The sequence below is a fragment of the Phalacrocorax carbo genome, chromosome 6 (genome assembly GCF_963921805.1).
Source record: "Phalacrocorax carbo chromosome 6, bPhaCar2.1, whole genome shotgun sequence".
Classification (NCBI taxonomy): Eukaryota; Metazoa; Chordata; class Aves; order Suliformes; family Phalacrocoracidae; genus Phalacrocorax; species Phalacrocorax carbo.
In genome coordinates this window covers 53,023,650-53,043,318 of record NC_087518.1, presented here as the reverse complement: position 1 = coordinate 53,043,318, position 19,669 = coordinate 53,023,650, and the positions used below count along the sequence as shown (strand labels likewise).

General features: G+C 36.5%; 1 protein-coding gene across 4 annotated transcripts in view; it reads left to right on the top strand.

Moving 5' to 3' along the window:
* ZZZ3 (zinc finger ZZ-type containing 3) overlaps positions 1 to 19,669 on the top strand; it is a 60,769-nt gene that overhangs the window by 8,393 nt on the left and 32,707 nt on the right. For all 4 annotated transcript variants that reach the window (XM_064455330.1, XM_064455328.1, XM_064455329.1 and 1 more), the window contains exon 2: positions 17,848 to 18,004. The gene's annotated coding sequence lies outside the window, so the exon portion shown is untranslated. The remainder of the gene's footprint in view (positions 1 to 17,847; positions 18,005 to 19,669) is intronic.

The window sequence follows — 19,669 nt, the reverse complement described above, 5'->3', positions numbered from 1 at the left end:
AAGGGGTCACAGTCTGTCATGCAGTAAGGGCACAAAGGCTTACGCCTTAGGCAGAGACAGAGACCTAGTCCCTAAGCTCCCACCTGAAGAGCTATAACTGAGAAGTTGTCAGAACTGTCTGAAAAGGGCTGGTTTAACCTGGAGTTTGGAGAAGCATTTCTTGCATAGCAGACTGGGGGAGTGTACAGGCAGTGACTGACTAAAAGATTTGGAGTGGGAACCTATTAACATCACAACAGATGCTTGATTGTTTAGTTTTTTCTGTTGCCAAGTGTATAAAATTTCTTTTGCAACCATAAAAATTGTATTTCATTGATCATTCTAAAGTAAGAATATATTGATACATGCTTTCTCTTCCACCCACTACCTTCTTTTCCTTTATTTGCACTTTCTCTGTACTTGTCTCTGAAGGTCAGAGTATAACTAGCAGCAAGTTTCACTGGTTAGATATACATTATTATATTGCTTTTGTTAGTACCTAGTCTGTCTAAATTGTCACTTGAAAAGATTTGCCAATGTTTCTGTGCTTTGCTGTGCTCCCAGCAGTGTTCTTTGGGTATTTCCTCAAAAGCTAGGCTTCAGGAAAAAGGAAGCTGACCAGATGTTCTTAGTTCCTTTCAATCATCAGTCTGCAACTTCTCTGTGTTGTTTGTTTTAATTTTTTATTTTGCCCTGGAAAAATAGGCAAAATAGAAAGCCACTACAGCTTATGATTTTTTTTTAAACAAGTTTTCTATTTTTAGCAGAATCATGGTGTTTATTTTGTCAGTTTTCCTGGAAATTGTGCTATATCCAGTGCATTGCAAAAATGCAGAAAGACTGAAAAAAATCATTATTCACGGTATCATTGTGGAGGCTGCAGTAATGCAATTACTGTTCATATAAGCTTGCATAGTTTTAAATCCATCTGTCAGGAAGTGGTTTCTCACAGAACGAAGTGTAGTTATCTCATTTCTCTTCAGTGAGGTCAGCCAAGAATTTCTCTGGATCATATAATTGGGAATCCACTGATCCTTTGTTAAGAGGATTCCTAAGATACTTAAGATGGAAAAGGTTCTTCACATAGCTGGCATCTCACAGCCAGTGCTGAAAAGGACAATGAGATAATTTATTCTTCGTATGATGTCCTAGTGCAAATAGAGCTACCCCTGCTCCTCACCGCCCCGCCGCAAAGTAAAGTCTGTCTTCTTCAGATTTCTTTTCCTACTTTATGGTTCAAGGCACTTTAGATGCTAACTATTATCTCAGTGTGGTTCTTGACATATAGTTTGAAGGTCTTAGTTGTTGTTGAACAACAGAGAGTTTTGTAGATCTTCAAGAATCCTCTATATTTTATTCTCCTAAATGGATTCTTTATGGAGTACAGTTTGCTGTCAGGACCATTCAAATTGTCCAAGTGTATAAGTATAAAGGAATAGATTTCTTGATGTGAAGATCTAACAGTCTTCTTTTGTTGTTGTTTTATGACTACAACGCAAAAAAAACCCCACACCAGCAACATAGGGAATGAATTAGTTAATATTTGTGAACTTCTGTTATGTCACTAGTGATCTGAAAATATGCCTGGCTAATTACAGCCCAGAATTGGTTTTATTCAAGCTTCTTATATTGCATGGAGGTTTATTTTTCCCTCCTATCAAAATTCTGAATGTAGAGAGGGAATCTTTTGCAGGGATATGGAGGTAAAGGTGGGCCAGTTAATGTCATTTTATCCAGTGTGACTTCAGTCTCATTGATTTTCCACTTGAGAGGTAACTGGTGACCAGACCTTTGTGTCATGCTTTTAGGGTACAGATCATAATTGAATTTAGTTGCAGTTAGATCAACTGTCTTTTAAAAAAACTCTTGTTAGATTGTTGTACGTCTGTATTTACTTGGCCCAAGAGATCTCCCAAGTAAACCATCCCAAAAGGTCAGGAGATTCTCCATGAGAAACTGGAGAGCTCTGGAGAGGCTTACTGTGTAATATTCTTGGTACCATTTTCAGTTTTGTTCATGTGTCACTATGGCTTTGTTATATGACTCGTACCAAATAATCATGTGGACATTTATTCTCATCCTATCTGTTCTGTCAGTAGGCCTGATGTGCGGAAATGGCATGAGCTAGAATTTGAGTTCTGTTTGTTTATCCTCCCTTAAACGTGCCCTTTACTATGCCCGGGCTATAGGTACAGCTTCCCTAGTTGGTTAGCTCTTACTAACGTTTTGCAACAAAAGTTTGCTTTTCTTATACTTAGAAATTAACTTCTGTTGAACTTCTGTTGAAGAAGTTCTGTTAACTTCTGGGCAACTGCTTCTTTTCGACCTTCACTGACTATATTTTCCATAATGAGAAGATGTCAAAAAGAGCCCAAGGGTTTGAATCAGTAACAAATCAGAATATAGGAAGTCTATTTTTTTTTCCTCTGATGCCTTTTTTGTGCCTCAGGTTCTGTCAGTGAAGACTTGCATCAACTGGATTTCAGTTAAATTTTCGACAGAATTTTAACAGTTTTATATTTGAATGAACAGTAAAACAGAATGAAAATAAAATAAACAGATGATGCTATGACCCCTCCTTTGCAGAAACAGGCATGAAGAACATTTCCCCCAAGGAATTCACAATTCTAGTATAATATAGGTTATAGCTGGGCTATACAGATAGATGGCAACAGCAAGATGGTTGAATTATTTCCTGTGCATCAGTTATAATTTTTTTTTATCCTCATTATGGAAGATTACAGTTCCATGTTAAAAGAAGTAACTGTGCTGCTTATGCTTACAAAGCGTAAGCGAGAGCCTTAGAGTCAGGTTTTATATTACAGCTAACTTGACCCACTGACTATCTGTCACCAAAATACATAGTTGTGACCCTGCTTTCCACTGGCACCTGTGCTCCTTTGACCATTACAGTAAGCCTGTTCGGGAGCTAAACCGACAGAAAAATAATGACTCTTTTGTAGGGGTTTGTGTTTTCTAAATCAGCTCATTGTGAGATCGGATTGAATACCAAAGCAAATGCATGGGAAAAATCAGGGTGATGCGCCTGTATCCCAGGGGAGTGGGATTGCTCCTTTTTTAGATTAAATCACTTAAGAGTAAAATGAAACCTTACCTGGGGAGTCTTGTTGCAAAATTCAAGAGCGAATGATTGAAGGCTCACCAGAGTAAATCAACCCTTTTGATAAGGAGTGAGATGATAGATGGGTGTGACTTTGCTGTGTTAGAAAGATAGAGGGAAAGTGGTGCCTTGGACAAAGCAATAACCTAAGGAAGTGCTCTTTGGAGGAGTATCTAAATGGATATGAGTGGAGCAGGGGTAGAGAAGAGCGTTGCAGTAATTAGGATGCAAAATAACGAGATCCTCATGAGGAGGATACAGAACTCCGGAATGAAAAAATGTTTTTAATGTTTTCCTCAACTGAGCAAGGATAATCCACTAAGGTTACGAAGATCCAATGGCAAACACCTCCTTTAGTGATTGAAGCTTCTTCCAGAAAGGAAGTAGTGCCCACCTTAGCTGGTAGATAATTTGAGAGGGGGATTTTCAGTCAAAATAAGCAGGTGTTTTGAATGTTAGAAGATGGTCAGAGTTGTTAATTTTGATCAAATACTTACAGAGTAGTGATATTCTAATAAAATTATTTCAGTGATTGCAGAAAAAACCCCTCTGATAATAATCTAGAGATGATACAAATCTGATGACTCTTGATTTCTCCACTGTCTTGAGTCAGAGATGTAGAAGCATCTCACAAAACTGAGCGAATGGGTGATGAAATAGCAGCAGAAATTAATTTTCAGAAATGTGAAGTAATGCATGTAAAGAAAACAACTTTATGCAAAAAAAACCCAAACAAACCCTACCACCTGACTTTAAATTGGCTGTTATTGCTCAGGAAAGTGTTCTGATAGACATTCCTGTAAAAACATCATCTCAGTTTTCACTGGCTGTCAGAAAAAGTAAATACTGTTGAGTATTATTAGAAGGGGGTCATAACGTAAAACATTACTGTTCTGTGGTAAAAACCCATGACATACATAGGCTGTGCTTTGAATATGATTATCCTGCACTGATCTGTCTGCTAGACTTAGTGCAGAAAAAGGCAACAAGAATAATCAAAGGTTTGGGATAGCTTCTCTGTGTGGAGCACCATAGAGATAAACCAAATAAAATAACCATTCATTCTGGGTGCGTACAGCAAAGGTACATCCTCAGGTCTGCCGTGCCATATGTGGTCACTGTATTTCAGTACTTTCTTTGTTTCCAGATACAGTGAAACTAATTTTTAAAGGTAATGGGTTTTTACATATTCTTTTTCTCCTGTTATCAAGAAAGCAATGTGTTTAATTGCTTATTGCCCTAGGAGAGATAATATGTTGAGTTATGAGGGCTTTGTATATTCAAGATACAGTGAAGGCTGCTTAGGGGCTATATTCTTACTGTATTTACTGTACTTCCTTTAAGGCTACAGCATTATGCTGTACATACAGCATACATACAGTTGTTCATAGCTGAATAATATCAGATTTTTATACAGAAGTTTTAGATGTTCTCTAAGAGATCTGACAATCTGTTATTTTTTTATAATATTTTTAAAAAGGTTAAGCAGTTTTATGGGTGGCATGTAAATTACATTTGTCAAGTTAATCCTTAATACTTGATGTCAGCTCTTCAGAGGTACTAAGTAAGGAACAAGCATAGCACTTGGCTTGACATAGCACTGGTAAATTCCTTAGAATGGTTTGAAACGACTGTGCCTTAGAAAGGGTCAGTAAGGCTTTTTAGGACACCGCTGGCAAACTCTTAAGTGATTTTCTATTAAAAAATACATGTAGAATCTTCTGCTTGATGTCTCTATAAATGCAAATGTGCATATGACTGTCAAAGTGAGTGAATGTGATTTCTAACTTTGGAATTGCTTTTATTGATTATTTTCAGATTCATTCTATAAAGATTCCAAACTGTATCTGTGGCAAACTCAGAAAGCTACTGGTCAAATTGGTTTTGGTCTTGTAAGAAATAGGCATTTGGAGTCATCAGATCTCTATAACTGAATATTTCAGAGGGATAAAAATCAGAGAAAAATCCATTTTATGTTGTATTTGTGTAAGTCAATATGTAAGTCCATAGTAAATAATGTAGCCATTTAGCCTAAGCTTTATCTAATATCTTCAAATTAGAAGCTTTTAAATGTGTTGTCACTTGATACAGTGTATGGGCAATCTGGTGTGCATTTCGGAGGCAAAGCCCATGCCTGTGAAGAGCGAGAACTTAATTGCGAGCACAGGTTTTGTACTGCTGTGATGGGTTAGCCATTCAGGAAAGTGTCTGGACTCTGGCAGTCTGCTCATGTTTGCTTAGGATAGGTATGGAAACTATATGATTCACACTCTCTGACCCAGCTTCTGGCAGCTCCTTCCTGTTGCCTGAATCTGTGATAAAATATGCTGAAGGTAGACGATAGCTCTCTTCCTTTGTTCTCGTGCTTTGAGAAATTCTCTAGTGGCTGGACCTGGAGCTTGAATAGTAACCGTATGTTTCTTCAGTCCTTTTACCTGCCATTACAGGGTAATTGCTAGGAATGGTAGGATGAGCATCTCCTTTTAATTTTTGGAAATAGTTATTAATAAGAATTTTAGACACCATAGCCAGACATTTTTTTATATAGAAGGTTAAATAGTTAAATGCGTTCATAGTTTGCACTGTATTATTGAATTAATAACTGATGAAGTATAAAATCAGTGAAATATTACTGTAGTCATGAGTCCTGTTGTCTTGATCCAAAGGGTGAAAGTCAGAGCTGTCAGAAATTTTTCCATTTCAGAAAATTAAAATGAGAAAAGGCAAGATGCTATTTAAAACCTTGAAGACACTTATGTTCTATTAGGGTAGATTAAAACTGCAGATATATACCTAGGTTACTAGTATTGAGCGTATCCATGTGAAACCTCCATGACATTGTAGTTGGAAAGGCATACTTTGTTTATGCAGTGCCTTTTCATCACAGATAATACTACGTTTGGTTATTTTTTTTCCTTTATTCCTGGAAAGAAAAATATATAGGTAAACTCATAAAAAGTAAAGCAGAAGGGGGAGCTCTCAGTAAAACACAAAAATTTTGTTCTGCAAATAAAAAAAATAATACAATTGAAAGCAGTAAGGAGAAGGAGTTAAAATTGAAGTTGCTGTGAGAGTTGCATGGATATCGAACCTTGCAGCCTTTCGTTTTTGCCAGGGTATAGGTCTTTATACCCATTTATAAAAATGAAAAATTAGAATTATTTTTTTACAAACACATCAGTGCAATAGCTTGAACACTGAAAATGTATGGGAGCTCAAGGGAGGACAGGGAAAATTCATGGAAGCGAAATCTATTGAAGTTTACTAAATAGATTGAAATCATGTATGACTTATAAGAGGGCCCTGAGCTAGAAGTAGTTGGAAGCTGGAACGCTATGGAGCACAGCAGCTCTTCCCTAGCCTTCTCCTTATGGCCGCTGTTGGAGGCAAGGTAATGACCGGATAGACCTTTGGTCTGACTCAGTGTGAAGAAAGAGGTTTGAAATTAATAAAGTTTAAAATAATTTGTTTGATTTTAAAGTTAAAGAGGAAGAAATTTTGAAAATGGATGGGCAATTAATGTACATTGTAATGGGCAAGTGAGTGTACATGTGCATAGGTGACAGGTATGTTCATGTGCTTAGGCGGTAATAGGTAGTCCCTTCTGCTCTGTAAATGTAGTGCAACATCTCAATACCTGGAGCATAGAACATATTTAGGAAGTGCTTGATGAAGTATTCAGCAACTAGGAGGGGATAATAGGATCGGAATGAATTTTTCACTTTGTAGGCAGTTTTTCATTTTATGCTTGAACAGTGAGCATGGTTTTGAAAGTAAATTGTCTCATGTAGGTGCAGGAAATCATAAACTGAGTATTGCAAAACAAAGCAACACAGAAGAACAGTAACAATCAAAGCAGAATACCTGGGTATTCCTTATATCACAAAGTTGAGTAAAGGAAGCAAAAATAAAAGCATACAGCGGGTAAACTGTGGTTGTGTTTCAGCAGTGTGTTGACAGGTTAGCGGTGGGTTTAGACTAACATTGTAAAATCTCAGAAATGCTTAGAAATGCATTTTAAATCTATAAAATATGTATAATCAACAAGTTATTGAGATACCTGGAGAAAAAACAGCTGATGCGTAGTTGTACCGTGTGAAAAGTTTTACTTTTCTGGCTGAATCTTTCAAGATAATTAATTTGTGACTTTTAAAGATAAAAAAAGTATGAATCAGACTGGTCTGAGTTTTTACTGTGCCAAGGGCTGTAGAAACTGCAAAACTGACGAGCAAGCCTGCATCTAGATTAAAAATGTAAGCAGAGCAAGCCTAAAGGTTATTTATCAGTGGTCACAAGAAAAGCAAAGACCCATAGTTATTGTCAAAAAAAACCCCTCTCTTCTCAGTTTTTTGCAGTGTGATAATGGCATTTTATACCAAAGTGTTCAAACGAAAAAAATGTTCATATTGAGAAAGTAAGCAGTAACTAAAAGGCTGAGATTTTAAATGTAAACGCAAGCCAGACAGAACTTTCTTTGTATTTCCAGTTAGCACTGTAAGCATAGGCAAGGCAGAACACAGAAACCCCAGGAAATTAAATGCAGCATATTGTTTATCAGTGAGTGTACTGGCCTACAAAGACTTTCTGAGCAGATCAAGAGAAGAAAGCAAAATAGCAATCAAGCATAACAAGATTGCGCATGATGCAATCATAGCCCTACTTGAAATATACACATTAGAATTAAAAAAGGAAAATAGACCACCATTATAGTGTTGAATCAAGGAAATTGTGGCCAGCTATCCTATCTGGAAGTAGTTGGACGTAGCCAGAAGCAGCTAGACAGAGTAATATACTAGTTGAACTGGGACCACTCTTAAAGCTTGGGTTTTTTTAAAATCAAGGCCTCTATTACCAGTAGGTATGCTGTAATTAAAAGGAAAGGTATTTGATAATGTTCATTTTGAAAGGGTTTTTTTTCCTGTGCCCAGAGACAGGACAGCAATCAAACAGCAAGTGGCTGGTCACAGTTACTGTAAGAGCTTTTTGAAAAAATGCAGTTGCTAATGCACTTAAAACACCTTCAGTACTTGCCAATTGAAACTTCTGGAATCCAAGTAGACTGAAATATGCATAATGGTCTTTATTCAGAACACTTAAACACAGACTGAACAAAGAATGAGAACATCAAACTATAGAGGGATATGAAACCTCTCTGCTTAACAAGCTCAGTGTCAGTTGCAAAGCAGAATTTGGAAAGAATCTAAGAATAAGTTGTAAGACATTGTAAGTGCTGATACCTGCTGTTCTGTCAGGATGCCCAAGCACTGGGAGAAAATTTCTGTCTGCCTTCGAGTAGTCACAGAATGATGAGACATCTCATCACTCTGAAGACTCAGAGAATGACTGAGACAGGCTTGTTGTCTGTGTGGATGATGCTGACATCCAGCTCTCACAGAACGGAAACATGCTTAAAACTGCTCTGAGAGGCTATCTGCAAAGGCAAAGCTTGCATGCATGGCTAAACGTAGCTAGCAGTTGCGCTGTGCATTAGACTAAAAAGCAAAAAGAGTCTATGAAAATAAACTATTCTGTATGGAAGGCTGGAACAAAAAGTGGGGATGGGTCTTTTTGCCACAAATAACTATTTTGAGAACTGCAACGATGTTGAGGTTCTAGCAGAGAGGTATATCAGTGAATCATGCCATCATCCTATCAGTGAAACATTTAACAGCTGTGGTATCTCAGACTGTTTCTGCAGAAAATAGATGTTTCTCTGCTTGCTGTGGGCCAGAGACTTGACTCAGTATAACAGTCAGTTGCGCTAAACAATTTTATTAATATATAAGTAAGTCGTAACACTGCCACATGAGCATTTAAAAGAGCTAGGGCTCTTAAAAATAACTGCCAATCAAAAAGTGACATAAGGCAAATCATTTATGGTTGGACTTCATGATCTTAAGAGTCTTTTCCAACCTAAATGATTCCGTGATTCTGTAGTGGCAGGCTACTATGGTATTTAAATTCAAGGTTAAAGCATAGTTTGTCCAATAGGAATAGTCCATTTCTTTGTAGAGCACCTGGCGTGTGAGAACACATCTGCTTGGTTACGAGTGGTGCCACAATTACACCTGCAGTATCAGCTCATGGGGCAAGGGATGCCTGTAATTCTGGGAGCATGAAAATGCGTCAGAAGACGCAGCAGGGCCACAGCAGAGGTGTGACAGACTTCAGTTCTTTTGTTGATAGATGCCAGGATAGTTCTGGATTCCCTCCACCCCCAGTCAGTCCAGAATGTATTTTAAGCATTTAGAGCCATAATTTAGATCAACCCTTCAGTTTAGGCAACAAGGTGTCCCTCTATCTGTTTACCGTTATCACTGAGTTATATTTGAATCTCTTGGCCAACATAGCATCCCCCTAAATTTAGCGTGGGAGTGAAGATCTCAGAAGTGTAAAGTTTGCAGATTCCATGAAAGTTGAGGTCCCCTTTTTAAGGAGGATTGCAGTTTGAGCCCAGCAGTTACCTGCTGTACATGGTTTGCTAGCAGTCTGTTCAGTGCATGTATAGATTGGAACTGGCCACACCATCTTTGAGATTTGGAGGTGGCCAGAGGGAGGAACATAAAGTTTTTAGAAATGTTGGAGGTGATGCGGGGTGTCTGACAGGACAGGGTTGCATTTAGGACTACAGAGAGCCAGCCCACAGGATAGCAGTTTTGCTGGTCTGCTTGTAGAATAACATGCTTATCTCCTATACTGAGTTGGAAATATTATCAGATAGAAAATAAGTGATTAAAACATTTTTCATGAATGGAGATAACTGGAAAAACATCCTTCCTTCTTGCCTTTTTTTTTTATTTTGGGGAGAGAGGGGACATTTTAATTTTTGATGAAAAACTGAGACCAAAAGATTTTAATTCTGATGCAACATTCAAAATATTTGACAGGAAGCATTGCATGCCTCACACTCCCGTTTTCCAAGCTCCCTGGTTTGTACATGCCTTAGTACATATGCGCCAGCACTTCTAAGCACAACCCATGCAGAATCCCTGGTTGTGTGTATGTAGTACTGCTCTGTCTTGTATGTCAGTGTTTGTCATTATGATAGCCTTCTGAGGCTTATGTAGCTGATGCTGTGATGTTGCATGTAAAGAAGTAAAATAATTGGTGTAGTTCAAATGCATGCCCTTGGCTGAAAATCATCTGGGATAAAAATAGATTCTATGGAGTACACATATTACAGTGTACTTCACAGGATAGCATGTTTGCAGTTGCTGTTTGGAAAGTAAATCAGAGTAGATATTTCCAGTATAGTATTCTACAAAAATGAACAAGTTTGTCTTGGGGCTTTTAAGAAAGTAATGAAGCACTGTTTTTCTGTGTCAGCTTCGTTTTAATCTGTAAGCTGTTAGCAGGGTTATTAAGTACTTGATCACCCCTTACAGTTGCAAGCTACCTGTAGGAAGAAAGAAATGTCTTTTTATGCTTGGTATTTTCTGCATGTTGCAATAATAACTTCATTAGGAAAGAAATATTTTTCCTGTTTATTGATATAAAACTATGTTCTAGCTATGGTTAAGAGATTAAATACTTTTGGAGTCTATCCTGCTAGAATAACATTTTCATAAATGGTTACTGTAATCAACCTAGTGTATTTAATTTTATAATAAGCTTTTCAAGAACCTGTATAATTTGATGTATCTCAAAGATGTTAGTTACATGTTTTGGTAATCCTGCACAGGAGATGTTCTTCGGGTAACAGCAAAGCTATTTAGCAGCTGAAGGGGTTCACATGAAAAGCATATTATAATTTAGAGTGGGGCTTTCACCTAGGATGATATAGTGGAGTAGGTAAATGGGGTGAGAAGGATATAGGGTGATGTCCAATAGGTGAGGTTAAGTGTGGGGGTTTTTTGTTTGGTTGGGGTTTTTTGTTTTGGGGTTTTTTTGTGTTTTTTTTTTTTTTGTTGGGGGGGAGGGGACGTTTGTTTGGTTTGGTTTTGGGTTGTTTGTTTGTTTGGTTGGTTTTTTTTTAATGGGACATGGAAGTTATTTGCATAGTCTGTTTTCAGTTAGATTAGTTGTGACTAGGTAAGATCCCAGATTCTGTTAGGTCTGCCTATCTGCTTGTTCCGGTTATTCCCAGTTCCAGTTTTCCTCTTTCACAGCTGTGATCTTACTGTCGTCTAGGAGTTCTTCAGGATCTCCAGTCTGTCTTTCTCCAGTCAGCATCCACTCACTTTTCTAACGTAGCTGCTCTCCTTACCTGTCCATTCATGTTCAGCATTCTTCTTAGCCTGCCTTCATCACGGCTCCACCAGGACTTTTGTTCTCAGGCAAATGCTTCTCTGTGCCAAATTCCAATTTCTTATTCCAAAACATGGAGAAAGAAAAACTTCTTGAAGAAAAAGTCAGATGTGTCTTAAGCAGTAAGAGGGTTTAAAAAAAAATTCCATATTTGTGCACAGAAATGAGTAATTATTTTGATGGAGAATTGAGGGGAGAGGCAGCAGGGTGGGAATATCAGCCTGAGGCAGATGCTTCAATGTATGATTTCAGCACAAACTCTAATTTGGCCAAGATATAAGAAACCAAAAACAGTTCAGGGCTTTTCTCTAAGGAGAAGAAATTTGATAGAGTGGTTACTTTTCTAGAGTTCTGCGTTACAGTTACGTTTGTATAATTAATATTTAGTTTTATATAAAGTAACTTTGCAACCTTAACTTGGAATGTATGACTGGAAAAGGGGTGATGCCTCTATCATACCCATCCTCCCAATAAATGTCCTCATGTAGGTAGCCCAGAAGAGTGAGAAGTATCAGTGCAGTCAGCCATTTTGATAACCCGCTGCTGACTGGAAGGGATACCAAGTAACAGATGTGCGCTGCTAGTCGTTGTCGTATAACTTGCTGGTTTGATCTTTATTTTGTGGTTTTAGAGAAAGAGGGGTCAATTTAAGACAGTGATGGCAATGAGGTTAAGCTTTTGTTTATTTTCACACATCCTATTATTTAAGTACAAGATTCAGCTTACTCGCTCTTCCATTTTTTTTCCCCAGAACTAGAAACAGTTTTTTCCCTAAGAAGATTATCTCCAAAGATTTTCACCGACCCCACACCCCACCACCCCTTTATGTAAGAATAGGTTTGTCTGGCCTGGTGAACCCATCTGTTTTAAGGAAGAAAATCAGCATATTGAACTACCCATTCCAGTTCTTTGCCAGTTCTAGTTTTTTGGTAGAGCATGTCCCTGCTAGTTTTGAGTGTTACAACTTTAAAAAAACTGTTGATAATTTTTTCCTACTATTCTAAATTTTTCTATTTTTCTTTATTTCATCTTGCTATCCTATATATAAGATAAAGTAAATATAGGTAGTTCTGTTCTGACAAACTTTATTTTGACCTTATGTAATAAAATCTTACTGTGTCAGAAATGGCTGAAATCTCAGAGTAATTCCAGACCTTGGAGCCTCATAACGTTTATTTTTACTTTTATTGCATTTAAACTTTCATTATAGCTTTAAGCTGCTTATTGTTATATATTATTTGAAGTAAGACTATTATAATGTCTTTTGGTGGGGATTATTTCTATCATTTGAAATTATTGCTTATTTCGATTTCATGTGAAATCAGAATTATAGTGCCTTCTCTGGAAAACTAATTCCTTGCTAGTGTAGTTATGCTAAGCTCAGTACGTGTGGGAAGAGATGGTGGCGTACTCTAGATGTGATAGACTGGTGAATATAATTTGTTAAATGGAATTCATCCCCAATTTAGTAATACCACTTTGCTAGGAAATGTTATACTTCATATGTGGAGATAAACCAAAGTCCTGATAATCTGATGTCTCTGCAGGTTCTCTTCTGTTCAAAGATGCTAATTTTTTGTCTTGGCAAATATTTCTGTAAGGGATTAGATTCTGTTTACATAAATAGCTTCTTCAGTCTTCATTTTACGCCATAAACTTTCCATTTTAAAAAATGTACTGTTTTAAATAACAATCTATAGCTCTGCAGAGAATTTAAGAATTGCTGTTTTATACCACAGAGATACACCAGTTTTATTCATAGGTGACTTAAACAAATAAATATTCTTTTCTTTAGGGATACACACTTAAGCGGTACTATGCATGCTTAAAATGTATAATGTCTAATTGGTTTTTTCTGTGTCACTGAAATAGTGTGGTCTGGAGTGTAAAGCTGATAAGAAAGATAATGGTGTAATGATCAGGATGTCTCTAGGCAATCACAAAAGCTATTCAAGATACATTTGGTGTAATTCTCGGTGGAAAATACAAAACCAGAAGATGTAATTTTGCACCCCCCACCAAGAGCCATAGCATGAAGCATATACAGGGTTCTGCTAACAATTAAAGATTGCATGCATGCACGCTTAGTGTATGGATGCAGTAATTGGTTAGAAAGTTGACATGCTTATAATAGAAAATAATGACAAACAGGAGATAAGCAATAAATGTTATGCTTTTTATTTGTTAAATCACTTTAATGTAGAAAACTGAGTTACAGACACAGGGTCAGGTCAAACTCAGGTTTGTCAGCTCTCATTATTGGGAGAAGTGGAATTTAGAAAGAGGTTTGAGAAAGCCAGTTTTGGCTTTCTTTGGCCATCAGTTTTGTATCTGCACTGAGACAGACCAGTAGCAAGTTTGTTCCTAGTGGGCTGCTATTTCCGAAAACGTAAATAATTGCCAGAGGCTGAGAGTGGTTCTTAGAGATTCTGAAAGAAACAGGCAGACTGTTTATAGGTTCAGAAATATGGCAGACTTTGCTATATTCTTATGTAAAAGTCACAGTTATTTTAATGGAGTTCTGTAAATCGCATTGTAATAGCAGTCAAGAAAATAATTAGGTCAATGGAAGCAGGATTTCAAAGTTAAAGAAATGGTTTGGGATGAGATATAGAATAATTGAGCATACATTGTCTCAAACTGCCTGAATTATGTACAGTCTTACACTCTCAAATCACACCATATTATTGTCATTGATACAGATTGTTTCCATTTGTTTTCTTTCCCAGAAAAAGTTACACTTTTTGGAATTAGAAAGATGTGTGTACAAGGGGTGTTTCTTCTGAAGTGTTACAATTTGAAAAAGATAATGTAAAATCTGACACAGATTTTTAAAAGAATAAAATACAATGTTTTAAAGAAGGAATATATGTTTAGGACTCTCAGGTTCTGATGACAGAAAATAGTATGATCAAAGAGTCTTATGACTGAAATAAAACGTTCTGCAATATTCCTTTCAGCCAGAGGCAGGCAAGGTCCCACAGATCTAGAGCAGACAGAAAATTAAACAGGAGAGGGCAATTATACATATGTCGCATTTGCTCTTGTAAATGGTAACTACACCAGTAACAGATAGGGTTTCTGAAGTAATTTTGGGATTTACTGCAGTATGGGGACTGGAGAGTGCTGCTGCAATCAGGTTGCTGTAGCTGTTGTCCATTTTCATAAAATAGTGACATCAGACAACTATTGGAGACTTCTTCCTGTTGCAAGAGTCTCTTCCCTCATCTCCCCCAAAAATACACAATATTTTTGTTTGTTTAATGTTGCATGTAATGTTACTATATCCATCATAAGTACCATATATAAAAAAAGAACCACCACACAATTATAGTAGAGACTTTCATTCCTTTGCTGCTTTCAGATCCTGTATGCGGATACACCCACTATGTTTGTATGTTGACCTCTTTTCTTCACTTTCTTTTCTAGCTTAGGGCCATATTGAACATACCTTTAACTATGTACGTGTTTCCTAAATCTCGGGGTTCCTTTAAATGATCAACTTGTTTCCCAGATACCCGGTACTGGCTTAATCCAGTGAAGAAATTGGTTATTCTGCATATTTAGGAAGGAGTTTCCTCATTCTGCTGACTTTAACTGTTGGTTTCCATCTCTGTGTAAATTTGTTTTCTCTGTTGCTAGAGGTTTTCACACAAACAGTTAAACATTCACTAGCTTTGCTAAATAGGATTCTGGTTAAGTGAAATAAAAATTCTAGTGCAATTATATGACTATGGTGTGTATCTGTAGAGTCCACCTAAAGCTATGTAACACCTTAAGGGTTCTCAAATGCTAAAATGCATAGCCTGAAACTCCATCCTATGCTGTCATCAAATTCTCGATTGTGTGTAAGATGTATTGACAATTTCTGTAGGCAGTTGAACTTCAGTCTCACTCTGAAGAAGTTCCATGCTGATTAATGTATGACCATTGCCTATAAGGTTTCAGCATCAACACTCGGTTGCTGGCTTCTTACACAGGTCCTCCCCCACAAGAGACAAATTCAGAGTCCCTTTCTTACTGCAAAGCTTTGTCTCTGTCTGGATTACACTCTCCTGTCACCTGTAACTTCCCCACTTTTAGTGTGATTTGCAAACCAGACCGTGTTGTTTCTTAGCTGATTCTTTTTAGACTTCAAGTCTTTATTGCAGTATTCTCTTTCTTGTTGATGTGGTTCCCTGAAGAATGGCTTAGACCTAAAAGCCTATTTAGTTTCCCTTGCACTCCTTATTCCAACTCATAAATATCTTCAAAGATGAGCGGTGTCCAAAACGTTAAATTACTCTTCTATTGTATTTCTCTGCCATGGAAGATGTGGTTGTTCTAGATGAAAAAAGTAATTCTAATTGGTTATGAAATGTAAAGAAACAATAGTTTATTTTCAAGATAATTTTTCCAAGGAAACTTCTCAGAGAAGTTACTTAATTTTTCACTTAGTAAGCTCTTGTGAATGTTGTTTTCTAGTTTTTAAGCAGTAACTGAGTTGCAGTTGTTTCAGTGTATCCTGATTAAAGTTTTCCATTTTTAATTTCCCCCGCCCCCAAAACTGCTACTAAAACAAAAAAATCCTGACTAGGTAAAACGTTTCCCCCCCCACCTTGGTTTCTCCTATTGTGATACTTACAAGTTGTTTTTGCTGTTCCTAAAATGTGATCGCTCTCCCCAAAGGTGACTGGGCACAGCAGGGTTATGTCTTTCCTGCTGTGAGTAAAATAGGGTTGTTTTAAGGGAAAGAACTTAGAGGAGAGGGGAGATAAAGTATACAAATCTGAGGAAAGACTGGCATTGCTATTGCAGCTGTTTTTGAAACAACTTATGCAATTGTTCTTTACTTAGGGACTGGTAAAGTAATTAAAAATGTTGATATTGGATCTTCTGATTGATTCACTGTTATATTTTGTTTCAGGCTTTTTTCTGTATTTTGTATTTTACCAAAGTTACTGAGCTATGGGATTTTTGTTGGGATGTGTTGTTTGGTTTTTGTAAAAATCTGTCAAAATCTCTCTTTACTTTTGGTATCTACATATGTGTCTTTCCTGTCAGTTAAAGGGATCTATAGGAAAGCCAACAATATAGGTTTAAGTAACTAAGAGTGTACCAGAATATTAAAAACACAAGAAACTTGATGTTGGGGGTACACAGGCAGAAGTTACTTGATATTGGAGCTCTTTATGGAGTTCATGTCTCGCTGTTTCTGGTTCCATTCCTGGTGTGGCTAAGTAGCAACTGTTCCTTTTTGCTCATTCCTTTCAGCCATTTCTCTCTTGCATTTTCAAATGTTTTTCCATTCTTTGTTTGTCTTTTATTATGACAGTTTTCTGCTGTTTGTTAAATTAAGAAATTCCACTGAATAATTGAAATCTAATTTGATTTAGTTATCCTTGTAATGGAATTTATGATACTTCATGTAACATCATTGTAGAAATTTCTTTCATTATTGAATTTCACTGTAACTAGACATAATTAATCTCTTATTTGGCTTGGTTTATATTTTGAATTGTCAACTTAATGGGGAATTTGTTTTTTGCTCTTACTAGTACAAAATCATAAGTAGGTTGAAAGTAAAGAAGAAAATTTCCAAAGGTTTTGGATGCATATAATCTAAATATAATAACTGTGTAGAAAGAAAAATGCAGAGAAACCTGTCAGCTTGTGCTATGCATCATGAATTTTCTGAATTGCCAGTATGAAAATAAGTTCACTTTTACGAATTCAACAAAATACGAAGAAAGATTCAGTAATCACTATTCTATAGTGATTTATGGTGCTTCCATAATACTAGATGTTCTTAAATGTAATTCCTGGCATGTTTTTTCAAGTAATAGCTGTTGGGCATTGGCACTGATGCCTAAACTCTGAAGGCGTTGTGTGGCTTTTGGATCCATAGATTTCTGTCTTTCAATATCAAAATTGGTTCACTTCCACTGTAAACACGGTAGTATACATTGTTTCCATGGGTGAAGAATAAGTTTAATGTGAACTCTGGAAACCATTTCACTCCTAGTGTGTAGAAGAAGGTTATTCAGGGATTTGGAGCCAGTGTAAGTTTTGAGTTCTGCTCAGTTGGTTAAAATTAAATAGCAGAAATAATTGTTTTTCACTGTGTATCTAATTATAAAATATATTTGACAATGCATTTCATAATTCATTAGCTGTAGTAATATCTTTCACTACTTGTTTTCTCGTGTCTCTTCACATATCTTCTGAGGTTTGAACGCCCCTAACGCATGATTCTGTTGTGAAATTTATTTGCTTGCAAATCTTTAGTGTGATACAGTGACTCACATAAAAATAACCAAGATATTTTGCATTTGAAACCTCAACTAGCATTTCACATTATTCATTGCTTTATAGCATACTGTTCTTTATGTTGGACACTTGAAAATTGATAATTACTTCTTTAAAAAGTTGTTACTTTTTATATGTCCTGTTGCATTCTTCTTAATTTTTAATGAAATAATTTAAGTGTTTCATTGATGCCTTTGTCTTTTTCTCAACAGTTTTCAAAATCTTGTTAATGTGATGGCATAAACTAGTAAAGAGGCATTTGGATTACACCATGAATATCAGCAATGGTGATTGATATTATTCGAGTGGTGCAGTGAGAGTCTGTTGTATGAAATGTCAGAAGTTTATATTTCTTCTAGTTCTGCAATGGTAAGTTTTTTACATTTTGTACTAATTTACTAATAAATTCTTTACTTGTTTTGTAAGGTGTATTTCTTTAGAAAGTAACATACCAGCAAATCAGTAAAGATTTCTGTCTTATATATAATTTCTAATGTCCATCGAATTCAGCTGTAATTACTCACCAAAGTGTACCGTGGAATTTGGTTTAAGTTGTTTTATTGGTATCCATTTGAAATGTCAGTTACTTATCCTTAATGTGTGCTAGCCTTAATTAGAACAACCTAGGTGAAACGGAATATCTAAATGACAGTGTTTTTTGGGCTTAACCGCAGGTGAGATCACTCTTCAGAAGGTATTGAGCTTGTCTGTAAAAGGGGAGAATATACAGGCAAAGCTGTCTATGTGGCAAATAGGTATAAACAACCCTTATAGACAAGACATAGTTACATGGGTTTTCTTCATAGCTTAGCACATAGTTACGTGGTTCTCTCTTCAACTCAACTATTGATGTTTTGCACATTTGCTGTTAGTCATATTATTTGTATATTCTCTTAAGACAGAGTTCATTGGATACCTCACACTTTGTCCTGCATCGTTACTTTTAAATGGACAGAATGGATGTTAGTACGATAGTAGTTCTTTACCTGTGTCTCCAGGAATACAAAGAGTGCACCTTTCCAAGCATTCATGTAAGGCAGCGGGAATAGCTAACAAGCAGGAGAGTTGTAACAGCACAAATACAAGACACTTTTGAGAATATTTGAAATTCCTACTTTGTAATTGCTTTTTCTTCATTACACTGTCTTATATAGTTGTATCCAGAGCTATACCAAGTTACACAAAATTATGTGCTGTCTTACACTTATCTAGAGCTATACCAAGCAATAATTTTAGGATACATTACTTTCATTAAGAAATACTGCTTGCATTATGAATACCTGAACAGATTATAGTAATTACTGTTAGTTGTCAAACAGAATTTTATTGCTTAAGAGGTGTACTGGTCTTGTCCTCTTCTCTCTTTTCTGGTCTAGGACCATCTGACACCTAAACAGTTAATTTGTGAGAATTTATGAAACAATTTTCCTCTATTTATCATTTGGAGGATATTTGTTCTAAATAACGTGTAAAAGGTTTGGTTCCATATTTAAAATTTTAAGTCTTTACATCATATGTCAGTTGAACAGGTTTGTATAATCTGGAATTTGGGAAAACGGAAAAGGGAAGGTATGCCATTATGTCCAAATGTGAATCTATTCATTATCGTGGATATTATGACAGGTTTGTGGTGATATGCAGTTTGACACATTGAACTTATAAAGATGAAATGAGCAGAAGGATAAGACTGAACTGACTTCTACCAGAAATGTTATTTTGAGTTTGGGTAAATTGAGTACTCCTACGTTTCACCCTGAAATCTGAAATACAGACACTCTCAAACTGGATGTTTTAAACTTAGCTTTGAGTCTGAATTTACTTAAATCCAATGTAGGTGGTGATTCATCTCACCAACTGTATGAAAAGTTTAAAAATGGGCAAGGCTTGGGAAACAACCTTTAGTACCTCAGAGGAGATTACTGAGAAGATAGAGCTGGGCTTTTTGTTGACGTAGATGATGCAAAAATAGGGGAGGCCCCACCTGGGTTTAAGAAAAAATATTTTCACTGTAAGGGCAATTAAACACTGGAACAA